The sequence below is a fragment of the Mobula birostris genome, chromosome 26, assembly GCF_030028105.1.
Source record: "Mobula birostris isolate sMobBir1 chromosome 26, sMobBir1.hap1, whole genome shotgun sequence".
Taxonomy (NCBI): Eukaryota; Metazoa; Chordata; class Chondrichthyes; order Myliobatiformes; family Myliobatidae; genus Mobula; species Mobula birostris.
In genome coordinates this window covers 28484807-28497295 of record NC_092395.1, presented here as the reverse complement: position 1 = coordinate 28497295, position 12489 = coordinate 28484807, and the positions used below count along the sequence as shown (strand labels likewise).

The window sequence follows — 12489 nt, the reverse complement described above, 5'->3', positions numbered from 1 at the left end:
AATTAATGTTTCTGCTGGTGAATGTGGTTCCCGGAGAGGACCACAGCCTTGTCGTGGTTTAGAGGCTTGTGTGCCTCAATGACCTGGAGAGCCGTGTCGTCTGGAGTCGGGGCTTTATGCTTTGACTTTTGGTAGGGTCACCCATGCTAAATAGGTCAAACGGTAGAGGCCAGACTAAGAGTGGTCCACCAGTCCTTCAGGTTCTGGGGTTCAGCTCAGGGCTAACAACCCTGAATGGTAAAACAAAACTGTTCCAGAAACTGCAGCAAAGAATCCTCCTACATCTGAGTGTGACAGTGTTTGAGTCTGCAACCGGGATTTACATGACTGACATGGTGAGAACTGAGAGGAAGCCCTGAGCACCTCCAGAGATGGAGGAACTTCATAGCTGTCCGAAACACCCGTGGCATAGTGGACAGTAAGGAAGGTGAATGTGTGCCACTCAAACGGGTTTCTTTATTCAGAATGGTGCAAAAGTCTTAAATAGATAGTTCTGGCAGGAGCAAAGGATGCTAGGAACAGTGAGGGTGGAGGGGTATGGGACGGGTAGCAGAGGAGGAGTCCAGAGGTGGTGGTGGGGGGTGATGACGGGTATAGACAGACCCAAACCTGAGACACCAGGCAAGATCATTTGATCTCAAACAATTGGTTTACTGATTTTACCGAAAGTCTCTCTGGTGTTTCCCACTCCCTCTCCTCTCCCATCCCCTTGTCCCTGCCTGTCCCAGTCTCAGTCCACGATAGATCACCATATCAGAATCGGGTTTATTGTTACTCACATATATCATGAAATTTGCTTTTATTTTGTGGCAGCAGTACTGTATAAAAGTCTTGGGCTCAGTACTCTGTAAAAGTCTTGGAACCAGCTGGAAGGTTGCAAGAACACATGATATTGGATGGTACGTTTTGAAACCCTCAACAACTCTGGTAGACAGATTACTATTTAGATAGTACAAACTGAATTTGGGAATGTTGCAGTGGATTCATTTGGATAATATTGAAACACGATTGATTTACAGAGCACATCAATTTGGATGCAAAAATTTGTCGACAAGAGCTGAACTGGAATATATTGAAAGAGTTAGGTTAATGACTGGATCAAAGTGTAAATATCAGACAGTGAGGTTCTGAAACTCTGGCATTCAATTTCTGACACTTTTAACTGTCTAAAAAATCTTGTAATGACAATATTAACACTGCATCATATTCATATAAGTCATTGTTTTCAGTGATGAACCTTGTCAAGTCTAAATATAGTTTTATTGATAAAACTAATGCAATATGCATAGCTCTGAAAACAACCATATACAAACGGGATATAAAATATTTGTCATCGTTAGTGTAGCAACAGAAGTCTCACTGAGAGTAGTGTGTTTTTTTTCTTTTCCGTGATCCTGTATGAATTTGCACCAAAGCTTATAATTTCATTTTCACGTTTCTTAGATGGTACAATAACAGTACTATTTAGAGATGTTACTTTTCAATTGTCTTTAAAAATGTTAATGTTTTTGAACAGGTTTTCTAAAATGCTCATTTATTTCAATGCATCTCTGATATACTTAATAGAATGCTGAATTCACCTAAATATAAAATGGGACTCATTTGTTTTCCTTGATCCATAATTATTACTGATTCATTAATCAGTGATGATCTGCTCAAATTTACCATGGCACGTAAGAGAATTTTTAGAAGATTATCGCCCATTTGGGTCTCAAAGTTTAAAGTAAACTTATTCTCAAAGTATGTATACCATATACAACCTTGAGATTCATCTACTTTTCACGAAAAAGGTTTGTCTTAGCCATAGATGATCTGATATTGAAAATACCAAAGGCTAAATATTTTAGCCATTGGGGTAATTTATGAATATGGGATGGAATTTGAAATTGAGATCAGTAATCCCATTGAATGGTAAGGAGGTTAGCAAGAGCATTTGATAATCAGAGTTGTGAAGTATTTATTTCATTGTTAAGCTTAAAACGTTAATTGTTTTCTAAGCTTGATCGCATTCTTAGTTTCCTTTCCCTTACCGAATTTACTTTATCTTTTTGTTGGCTTAATGTAAAATCTTTTTTTTTGCTCTGTGTGGTGATTTTTTTTTCCTCTTCTCTCCTCCACCATTTCTCATTTTTCTAATCCAATTTGCACTAGCTTTCAGACCACTTCCACTTTCTAATAAATTCAAATTTTATTATTTTAATCCTTTGAAGTTGTGCCCCCGTACATGTTTCTCAACCAAATTTATCAGCCTCTGGCATTCTGTAGGGCAAATAATGCTTCTGCACATTTTTAAAGACTACATCTTCCTTTCTTCTCTCACACATATTCATTACTTTATGAACTCAGCAGTGTCTAGACATTTATGAAACACTTACTAAGTTAGTGCATATAATCTTTTAATCATTGGCTCCACATGAACTACGCTGACTAGTTGCTTTCTGTCCCCCTTAGTGTATTCAATTTCCTTGGTTTCCAGTGCTGTTTCTTACAGAATATTGAAGTGCAAAAATCGTAGAATTATAAGTGGTTGTAGATCTAATTTAAGAACATTAGGCTGCTGAGTTAAAAATTTTCAAACAAGGACCATTAGTTTTTTTATTAACTTAACTGGAAAGGGAATGAAGTGTGTGAAGAACCAAATAATTTGGAAATGTACAGGTTGTAGACCAGTTTCTAGAGGATGTTTGTTCATAATATCAAAGCTATTATAGCTGAGCACTGATAGATTTGTATTCACAGGAAGCAGTTTGGTGTAGGCACTAAGCTTTGTCTTGTCTAGTGGTTACCACAGTTTTGTACAGCTGAATATGTTGGAAGGAGAGAGATGTGTAACTCCCACCACCACCATATTTTCTGTAACTTTGTCTTCATTTACCAGTGTATTCCAGCGCTGTAGCATAATTGATGAAAGACACGATTGCTTGAATTGAGAAGGCTCAAATCTTCCTTTATCAACTAGGTGAAGATTTGTGAGTGATTAATTCAGTATGCGACCTCTTATGTGCACATACTTCAAAGAAACAAATGCATGTTGCAACATTTGAACAAACTTTTTAAAAAGTAAATAAAAACTTGAGTTGAGGCAAAAAATAACCGAGCCAGTTTTGATTCTCTCCGCCGCCCCCCCCCCCAGTGATTTGACTTGGTTTGTGCTGATTAAGTTTTATGCAGCCTGCCAAAAGCAAATGTTGACTTTGTTGATCTTGTGTGTATATTGCTTTGAAACTTCGCTGTTGCAGTATGTAATTGATAGACTTTGCCATTGAAAACAGAAATACTTATGGACTAGATTGTATAGTACTTTGGTTGTGGGGCAGAGGTGGGGGGTGCAGGGGAGGTGGTGTTGATTGTATTTCTAGAAAACTACACAGATCAGTTTTCCAGAACACAGTCATGTCATCTACTCGTGCATAAGAAACATATTTTTAAAATAAATTTTTTTTGAGATTCTATGGGAGTGAATTTTGTTGTGTATCTCAAATTTTTGACGAGTGATTTGTGAATTACGTAAGGGTGAATTTCCATAACTTGATCAACGGTAATGTGGGGGTCACCTGTACTGAATGTCCTTGAAGCATTGTTTGGTCAAACAGTAAGGTAGGTTGTGTACAATGCTGCACTTCTATGCATAGATTTAGAATTGTTCTCCATGCTTGGTAGGTAGTAAAATGATGGCTCCTTTTGGAGAAGGATTCTTAATTCACCTGCAGTTAATTTTGCGGTAACGCGGCTAGCATTATTAATATATTTGATTCCAGTTAATTGGGACACATTGGGACCAATAAATTTTGGCTCAATTAAGCAGCTGTCCCAATTAACCGAAGTTTCATTGAAGTAGTTATGGGTATAATAAAAGGTAAAGTACCGTTTAACTGAGTAACAGATTATGTATTTAAATGAAGTGCGGAACAAATTAGAACATTGCCAATAGTGCTCCAGTACTATAAAACGTAATCGTTTGTAATAATAACTGACAAAGGAATTCATCCACGTCACGTTCTTTTGATTGCAAATGAATAAAATCAGCTCATACATCTACTGAAGATAATGGACTGCCTTCATACAAAGCTGTTGATGATTGCATCCTCCAAATCTTTATTTTCAGTGTAACATTCAAGATGATTGTTGATGCGTTCAAATTCTTGTTAATTTCTAACCTGAAGTAGTGAGATTATTCCATCTTGGCCACTTCTGTCATCTCCAAGCCTGAATGCTTGAAACTACAGTGAACAAAACAGTTTTGAATTGTCTTACTGCTTGTTTCTCATCAACTATCAGTGACAAAAATCACTGCTTTTTAACATAAGCATCTGATTCTATTTTAAAAAGCTGTTCACTCTAAGCATGGTGTATTGTTTAATGGCTACACAAGTGCACGTGACTGATGCTAATTAGAAACTGTTTGGAAACAGTCTCCTGCCCCAGTTAAGCAGCATGGTGTTCCAAGTAAACAAAGGGAATCCTGGTTATTTTAAAAACGCAAACAAGAGGAATTCTGCAGATGCTGGAAATTCAAGCAACACACATCAAAGTTGCTGATGAACGCAGCAGGCCAGGCAGCATCTCTAGGAAGAGGTACAGTTGACATTTCAGGGTCTCGGCCTGAAACGTCAACTGTACCTCTTCCTAGAGATGCTGCCTGGCCTGCTGCGTTCACCAGTGTCCTGACGAAGGGTCTCAGCCTGAAACGTCGACTGTACCTCTTCCTAGAGATGCTGTCTGACCTGCTGCGTTCACCAGCAACTTTGATGTGTGTTTTCTGGTTATTTTATTCAATCTAGTTTTTGTTCTTTAAGAGTTGTCACAAATAAGCAGCTGCCCGATTAACCGGAATCCACTGTACTACTAATGAGTTGTGACAATGAATCTTCAGTGTCAATTAAGTGCAGCACTGAAATTTATCTTTATTATAGTCCTTCAGGATTGACTGACTTCTTTCCAGATGTGAGTTCTGAGATAGTTTATGAGGCCACTTTGGGAACTGCGGAGGTCTGCAGATAGAACAAATGGCCGAGTGGAAGAGGTAATGTATAGTTTGAGGTGGTTTATCACTTTGCCATTTCAGCTGGGCCTCTGTGTGCTCTTGGCCTATGAACTTATCCTTAATACTATCTAGGATGCTACTCCTTCACCTTTGAGTTGTTATGGGCCAGACACCCCCAGCAGTTGGTATGAATATCATGTATCTTCAAGGAAATTTTAGGCACATCCTTGTTTGCCTGTTCTTCTATTTCCGTGGCAGACTCGGAATAATCTCTTTTTGAGTGTGGTGTCGGACATATGGACAATGTGTTCTGCAGTGGAGCTAACTGAGTAATGTTTTCATTGTTGTCCCGGGAGAAGATGCTGTCATTGGTTTGTTCTTCCTCCCAGTGCAGTCGGAGAATTTTGTAGAAATAGCATTGGTGGTATCTTTCTATTGCCTTCAGCAGGCCCTTCGGCTCTCAGGAACATAAGAGGGCACAGAACACTTTTAATTGTGGTATATACTTGTGCCAGCCCTGAGGTCTTGATTTTCAATTTTCAAATTGTCTCATTTGGCCAAATTTGTTTTTTTTAATTGCCCAAAGGCAGATATTTTGATGAAATTCACTACTACCTTCTTGTGTGGCTTAAAATGATGCCTCTGAAGCAGTGCAAAATGATGGATGTTTTCCAGGATCTCTCTGGGAATTTTTAATAACTATGATGTAATAAGAGCAGATTGATTCCTCCCCCCTTCTTCCCCTCCCCCTCCCTTCTTCCCCTCCCTCAACTAATTGAAGTTTATATTTTCTCAAGGGAACTATGAGTGAAGGAATCAAGCTTGTCCTGCCATTACTCACAGGGTGTATATTGTCACTGGGGACAGGAACACTATTGTTATGCAGACCTTGATGAACAAACTCCTACTTGGTCTAAGCAACACACATAAAAGTTGCTGGTGAACGCAGCAGGCCAGGCTTAGTCCTGACGAAGGGTCTTGGCCTGAAACGTCGACTGCACCTCTTTCTAGAGATGCTGCCTGGCCTGCTGCGTTCACCAGCAACTTTTATGTGTGTTGCTTGAATTTCTAGCATCTGCAGAATTCCTTTTGTTTCCTACTTGGTCTAAGTATACCACTGTGCAACTAGGTGTTGGACTAACTAAGTAACTAACCAACAGACCTCAAGTCAGGATGCACAACCGCTCCTCCCTCCCCACCATCAACCCGGGTGCTCCCCAGGACTGTGTGCTGAACCCACTGCTGTAGACTCTGCTCACACACGATTGCACAGCCAGACACCCGTGTAATCACATTGTCAAGTTAGCCTATGACACAACAGTGGTGGGGTTCATTACTAACAACGATGATACTGCCTACAAAGAAAAGATGAAAGAGTTCAAGGCATGGTACCAGGCAAATAAACTCTTCCTCAATGTCAACAAGAGAAAGGAGATAGTTATTGACTCGCACCACTCACAACCCCTCTCTACGTTAGTGGCACAGCAGTGGAAACGGCAACATCTGGGAATGCACATCTCGGAAACCTCTCATGGTCCCACAATACGTCCTACATAATCAAGAATGCTCACCAACTCCCCTAGTTTCTGAGAAGGCTGAAGGGAGCTGAACTATGTGCATCCATGCTCACATCATTGTACAAATGCTCAGTAGAGAGCTTGGTAACATGGTGCCAAGCATGGCACAGAAACTGCAGTGCTGTGGACAAGAAGTCACTACAATGGATAGTCAAAACTGTCCAATGCATCATTGGCACCAGCCTACCCACCATCAAGGTCATAAATACAGAAAAGTGCCAGTAACCTTATGAAGGATCCACCCAACCGGCCTGCTCATGGACTGTTCCTCCCAGCAGGGAGAAGGCTACACAGCTTCCATGCCAGAACCACCAGCCCCAAAAAATGATTACTTTCCCCAAGCAGTAAGGCTGATCAACACCACCACCACCACTACTTCAACTCACGTCAGTCACTTTGGGTATAGACACCCCTGGGCATACAATCAGTTTATGTACAAACCACATTTCCAGAAAAGTTGGGATATTTTCAAAAATGCAATAAAAACAAAAATTTGTGATATGTTAATTCACGTGAACCTTTATTTAACTGACAAAAGTACAAAGAAAAGATTTTCAATAGTTTTACTGACCAACTTAATTGTATTTTGTAAACATACACAAATTTAGAATTTGATGGCTGCAACACACTCAACAAAAGTTGGGACAGAGACATGTTTACCATTGTGTTACATCACCTTTCCTTTTAATAACACTTTTTAATCGTTTTGGAACTGAGGATACTAATTGTAGTAGATTTGCAATTGGAAATTTTGTCCATTCTTGCTTGATATAAGACTTCAGCTGCTCAACAGTCCGTGGTCTCTGTTGTTTGATTCTCCTCTTCATGATGCGCCATACATTTTCAATAGGAGATAGATCTGGACTGGCAGCAGGCCAGTCAAGCACACGCACTCTGTGTCTACAAAGCCACGCTGTTGTAGCCCGTACAGAATATGGTCTGCCATTGTCCTGCTGAAATAAGCATGGATGTCCCGGGAAGAGACGTCACCTTGATGGCAACATGCGTCTCTCTCAAATCCTAATATACACCTCAGAGTCAATGGTACCTTCACATACATGCAACTCACCCATGCCATGGGCACTGATACACCCCCATACCATCACAGATGCTGGCTTTTGCACCTTTCACTAATAACAATCTGGATGGTCGTTTTCATCCTTGGCACGGAGAACTGGGTGCCCGTTTTTTCCGAAAACTAGCTGAAATGTGGGCTCATCTGACCACAGCACACGGCTACACAGTCTTTCAGTCCATCTGAGATGAGCTGGGGCCCAGAGAACTCGCCGGCCTTTCTGCATAGAGTTGATGTATGGCTTCCTCCTTGCGTAATACAGTTTCAAGTTGCATTTCTTTCTTTCTTTTTAAATCTTTTTATTAATTTTTCAAAATTACAAACTCAATAACAAAGTTGGTACACAGAGATTGGAAAAATGTTCATCAACATATATAAAATGAATTTTAAGTAACACAGATATAAAAGACTTCCAAACTCATAATGAGATTAAACATTAAAAAAGAAATAAAAAGAAAAAATATATATAAACAAAAAAAAACCCCAAAAGGAAAAAAGACAAAAAACCCCAAGAAAAAAAAACAAAACAGGGCTAGACCAACAGCTTATATCGGACATGTTCAATAATGTCGTTAACTCCCCTCCTCTCCTCATATAATTTAAGTTTAGAAAAAAGATTCGGGAAGGTCAGATTACATCATATGAAAATGTTGCATAAAAGGTTTCCAAGTTTCTTCAAATTTAACCGAAGGGTCAAAAATATCACTTCTAATTTTTTCCAAATTTAAGCTTAATATGGTTTGAGAAAACCATTGGAATGTAGTTGGAGGATTAGTTTCCTTCCAGTTCAACAAAATAGATCTTCTCACCATTAAAGTAACAAAAGCTATCATTCAACAGGCTGAAGAAGACAAAGATCTAAGTTCTACCATTGGCAATCCAAAGATTGCCGTAATAGGATGGGGTTTTAAATCGAAGCATAGAACTGTTGAAATAATATCAAAAATGTCTTTCCAATATTTTTCCAAAAGTGGACAGGACCAAAACATATGAGTTAAAGAAGCCACTTCAGAGTGACATCTATCACAAGTAGGGTTTATATGGGAATAAAAACGAACTAGTTTATCTTTGGACATATGAGCTCTGTGTACTACTTTAAATTGTATTAAAGTATGTTTAGCACATATAGAAGAAGTACTAACTAATTGAAAAATTTTATCCCATTTCTCTGTAGGTAGGGAAAGTTGAAGTTCCCTTTCCCATTCATTTTTAATTTTGTCAGATATATCTGGCTGTAATTTCATAATTATATCATAAATTATTGCTATTAATCCCTTCTGCAAAGGATTAAAGTCTAAAATTTTATCAAGAGTGCCAGAAGGATTGGAAGTCGGAAAGGTAGGCAACGTAATATTTAAAAAATTTCTTATTTGTAAGTATCTAAAAAAAGTGGGATCTAGGCAAATCAAATTTCTCAGATAACTGCTCAAAAGACATAAAGCAGTTATCCAAAAATAAATCGTGAAAACATATTATGCCTTTCGTTTTCCATATCAAAATGGCTTGGTCCATTACCGAAGGTTGGAAAAAAAATTAGATATGATAGGACTTGATAACATAAATTCATTCAGGCCAAAAAATTTACGAAATTGAAACCATATTCGCAATGTATATTTAACTATAGGGTTGAAAATTTGTTTATTCAATTTAGATAGTGCAAAAGGCAATGAAATTCCTAAAATGGAGGCTAAAGAAAACCCTTGTACAGAATGGCCTTCAAGGTTTACCCAATGTGGGCTTGGAGTTATATTCCAATCTTGTGTCCAAAATATTAAGTATCGGATATTAATTGCCTAGTAGTAAAATCTTAGGACAGGCAATGCCAAAGCACCTTCTTTCTTAGATTTCTGTAAGTATTTTTTACTTAATCTGGGATTTCTATTTTGTCATATATAAGAAGAATTTTTAGAGTCAATAATATCAAAAAAAGATTTAGGGATAAAAATCGGTATCGCTTGAAATAAATATAAAAATTTGGGTAAAATAATCATTTTAAAAGCATTAATACGGCCAATCAATGATAGAGACAAAGGGGACCATTTGGTAATCAGTTGCTTAACCTGATTAATTAATGGTAAAAGGTTGAAATTGAATAGATCCTTATGTCTCTTAGTAATTTTAACTCCCAAATAAGTAAAATAATCAGTGATCAATCTAAATGGAGAATTTCTATAAATAGGAACCTGCATATTTAATGGAAAGAGTTCACTCTTACTTAGGTTCAGTTTATAACCAGAAAAGCTACTAAACTGAGCAAGCAAAGTTAATACTGCCGGAATAGATTTTCCTGGGTTAGAAATATACAATAGTAGATCATCTGCATATAGTGATAATTTATGAGTCTCATTTCCACGAGTAATACCAAATATATTAGGGGAGTCATGAATGGCAATAGCTAGCAGTTCCAAGGCAATATCAAATAATAATGGACTAAGAGGGCAACCCTGCCTAGTACCACAAAATAAATGAAAGAAAGGGGATCTTTGGTTGTTAGTAAATACCTAGGCCAAAGGGGTAAAATATATCAGTTTAATCCAGGAAATGAATATCGGACTAAAATTGAATTTCTCAAGGGTACTAAATAAATATACCCATTCAACTCTATCAAAAGCTTTTTCAGCATCCAATGAAACGACACATTCTGGAATTGTGGGTGAAGGCGTAAAACGATATTCATTAATCTCCTAATATTAAAAAAAGAGTAACGATTTTTAATAAATCCAGTTTGATCAGCAGAAATAATTTGGGGTAAAACATTCTCCAATCTCGTTGCCAATATTTTAGAAAAAATCTTAGAATCAACCTTCAGCAGAGATATAGGCCTATAAGATGCACATTGCATTTCTGGATGCAGCGACGGACTGTGTTGAGTGACAATGGTTTTCTGAAGTACTCCCGAGCCCAGGTGGCTACAATTGTCACAGTAGCATGACGGTTTCTTAGGCAGTGCCGCCTGAGGGCTCGAAGATCACGTGCATTCAACAGTGGTTTCCGACCTTGCCCTTTACACATTGAGATGTCTCTGAATTCTCTGAATCTTTTCACAATATTATGTACTGTAGATGTTGAAAGACCTAAATTCTCTGCAATCTTGCGTTGAGAAATGTTCCTTTTGAACTGACCAACAATTTTCTCATGAATTTTGGCACAAAGGGGTGAGCCACGACCCATCCTTGCTTGCAAAGACTGAGCCTTTGATGGAAGCTACTTTTATACCCAGTCATGATACCTCACCTGCTACCAATTAGCCTGCTTAATGTGGAGTCTTCCAAACCGGTGTTACTTGAATATTCTGTGCACTTTTCAATCTTATTTTAACTCTGTCCCAACTTTTGTTGAGTGTGTTGCAGCCATCAAATTCTAAATTTGTGTATTTTTACAAAATACAGTTAAGTTGGTCAGTAAAACTATTGAAAATCTTCTCTTTGTACTTTTGTCAGTTAAATAAAGGTTCACGTAAATTAACATATCACAGATTTTTGTTTTTATTGTATTTTGGAAAATATCCCAACTTTTCTGGAAATGGGGTTTGTATATAAGCCATCTTTTGTATTTGTATTGTGTGTATTTTTTATGTGCTGCATCAGATCCAGAATACCAATTACTTGGTTCTCCTTTACACTTATGTACTGAAAATGACAAGCATTCTTGAATCCTGAAACTTGAATAAGCATGGCAGTGGTATATCTCATACTTTGCACGGCAAGAGAGCCCACGCTCAAAATGCATGAATTATCAGTGTTTGTTAATCGGCAATAATCTGCAAGGAAGTTGTTCAGTTAACTCCCAGTTTCCTTGGCACTGGACTTCTCACCTGTCTGGTTTGGACACTAATTCTCTTTAACGTCATATGGAGCAACTGTGTGCAAATGCATCTGAAAATAGTTCAGAAATTTGCCTTGAACCTAAGTAATTTTTTGTGTGATAGATGTTGTTTCATGGGTAGTGTCAGAAAGATGGATTCAAAAGGTGAGGTGAAGACATGGCTGTCATTAGATGCATGATGCAAGATTTTTCACAATCATTATTGAATATGAAGCATAATATTGAATACTAAGGGATATGTAATGTTAAGAACTGTGAAGTTTATAGCTGTCTATTTAGCCTTAGCCAGCTAATGCAAAGCTAATCCTCCTGCCCCCACATTTCCTTGGTTTCTGTGTCGTACTGATTTTCCATTACCTTTGCAAATTTACATTGAAATATTTCTTCGCAACTGGCGCTTGTTGCAAAGCACTAGTTACCGGGACTTTGACGCAGTAGCAATGAAGGAAGGATGATGTACTGTATTTCCATGTCAGGGTGAAGTGTGTATGATTTGGAGAGGAGCTTTGATGTGCTAACTGCCCTTGTTTTAGGTGGTTAAAAGGTGGCTGCTGGAGAATGTTTACAAGTTGGTGCATCTTGTGGATAGTACATGCTGCAACCAAGGTTGGTTAGTGTTGAAGATAATAAATGTTTAAAGTAATGAATGAGATGCCAGTTATCCTCACAGTTTGCCATCTAAACAGAACAAAAATAAATTTGGTGTTTTGTGATTTCTCCCCAATCTGGGCAAATCTAATTGTGTTTTGCTCCATCAACCAATTCTAAACTTCCATGTTACATAGGTCCTCCTTCAGTCATCAAATCAATCAGCATCTTTAGGAATTGAAAATAGACCAGGCGGACGCTGTCCTTTCTTTAAACAGCTTGATTCCTTGAAACCATTGAAGCTCACTCGAGAATATTGCCTGTATCTAAATAATTTTATTCTATATTTTATAAAATATTAACATTTCCCAAGTTACAGAGCTACCAGGTGGCCTCCAGTACAACACTATCTGTAGTGGGGTTAAGTCTTCTTTAATGCT

General features: G+C 38.1%; 1 protein-coding gene across 1 annotated transcript in view; it reads left to right on the top strand.

The window, feature by feature from the left end:
* The window catches only part of LOC140188010 (hippocampus abundant transcript 1 protein-like), a 79119-nt gene that overhangs the window by 28621 nt on the left and 38009 nt on the right, over positions 1-12489 (top strand). The window lies entirely within an intron of this gene.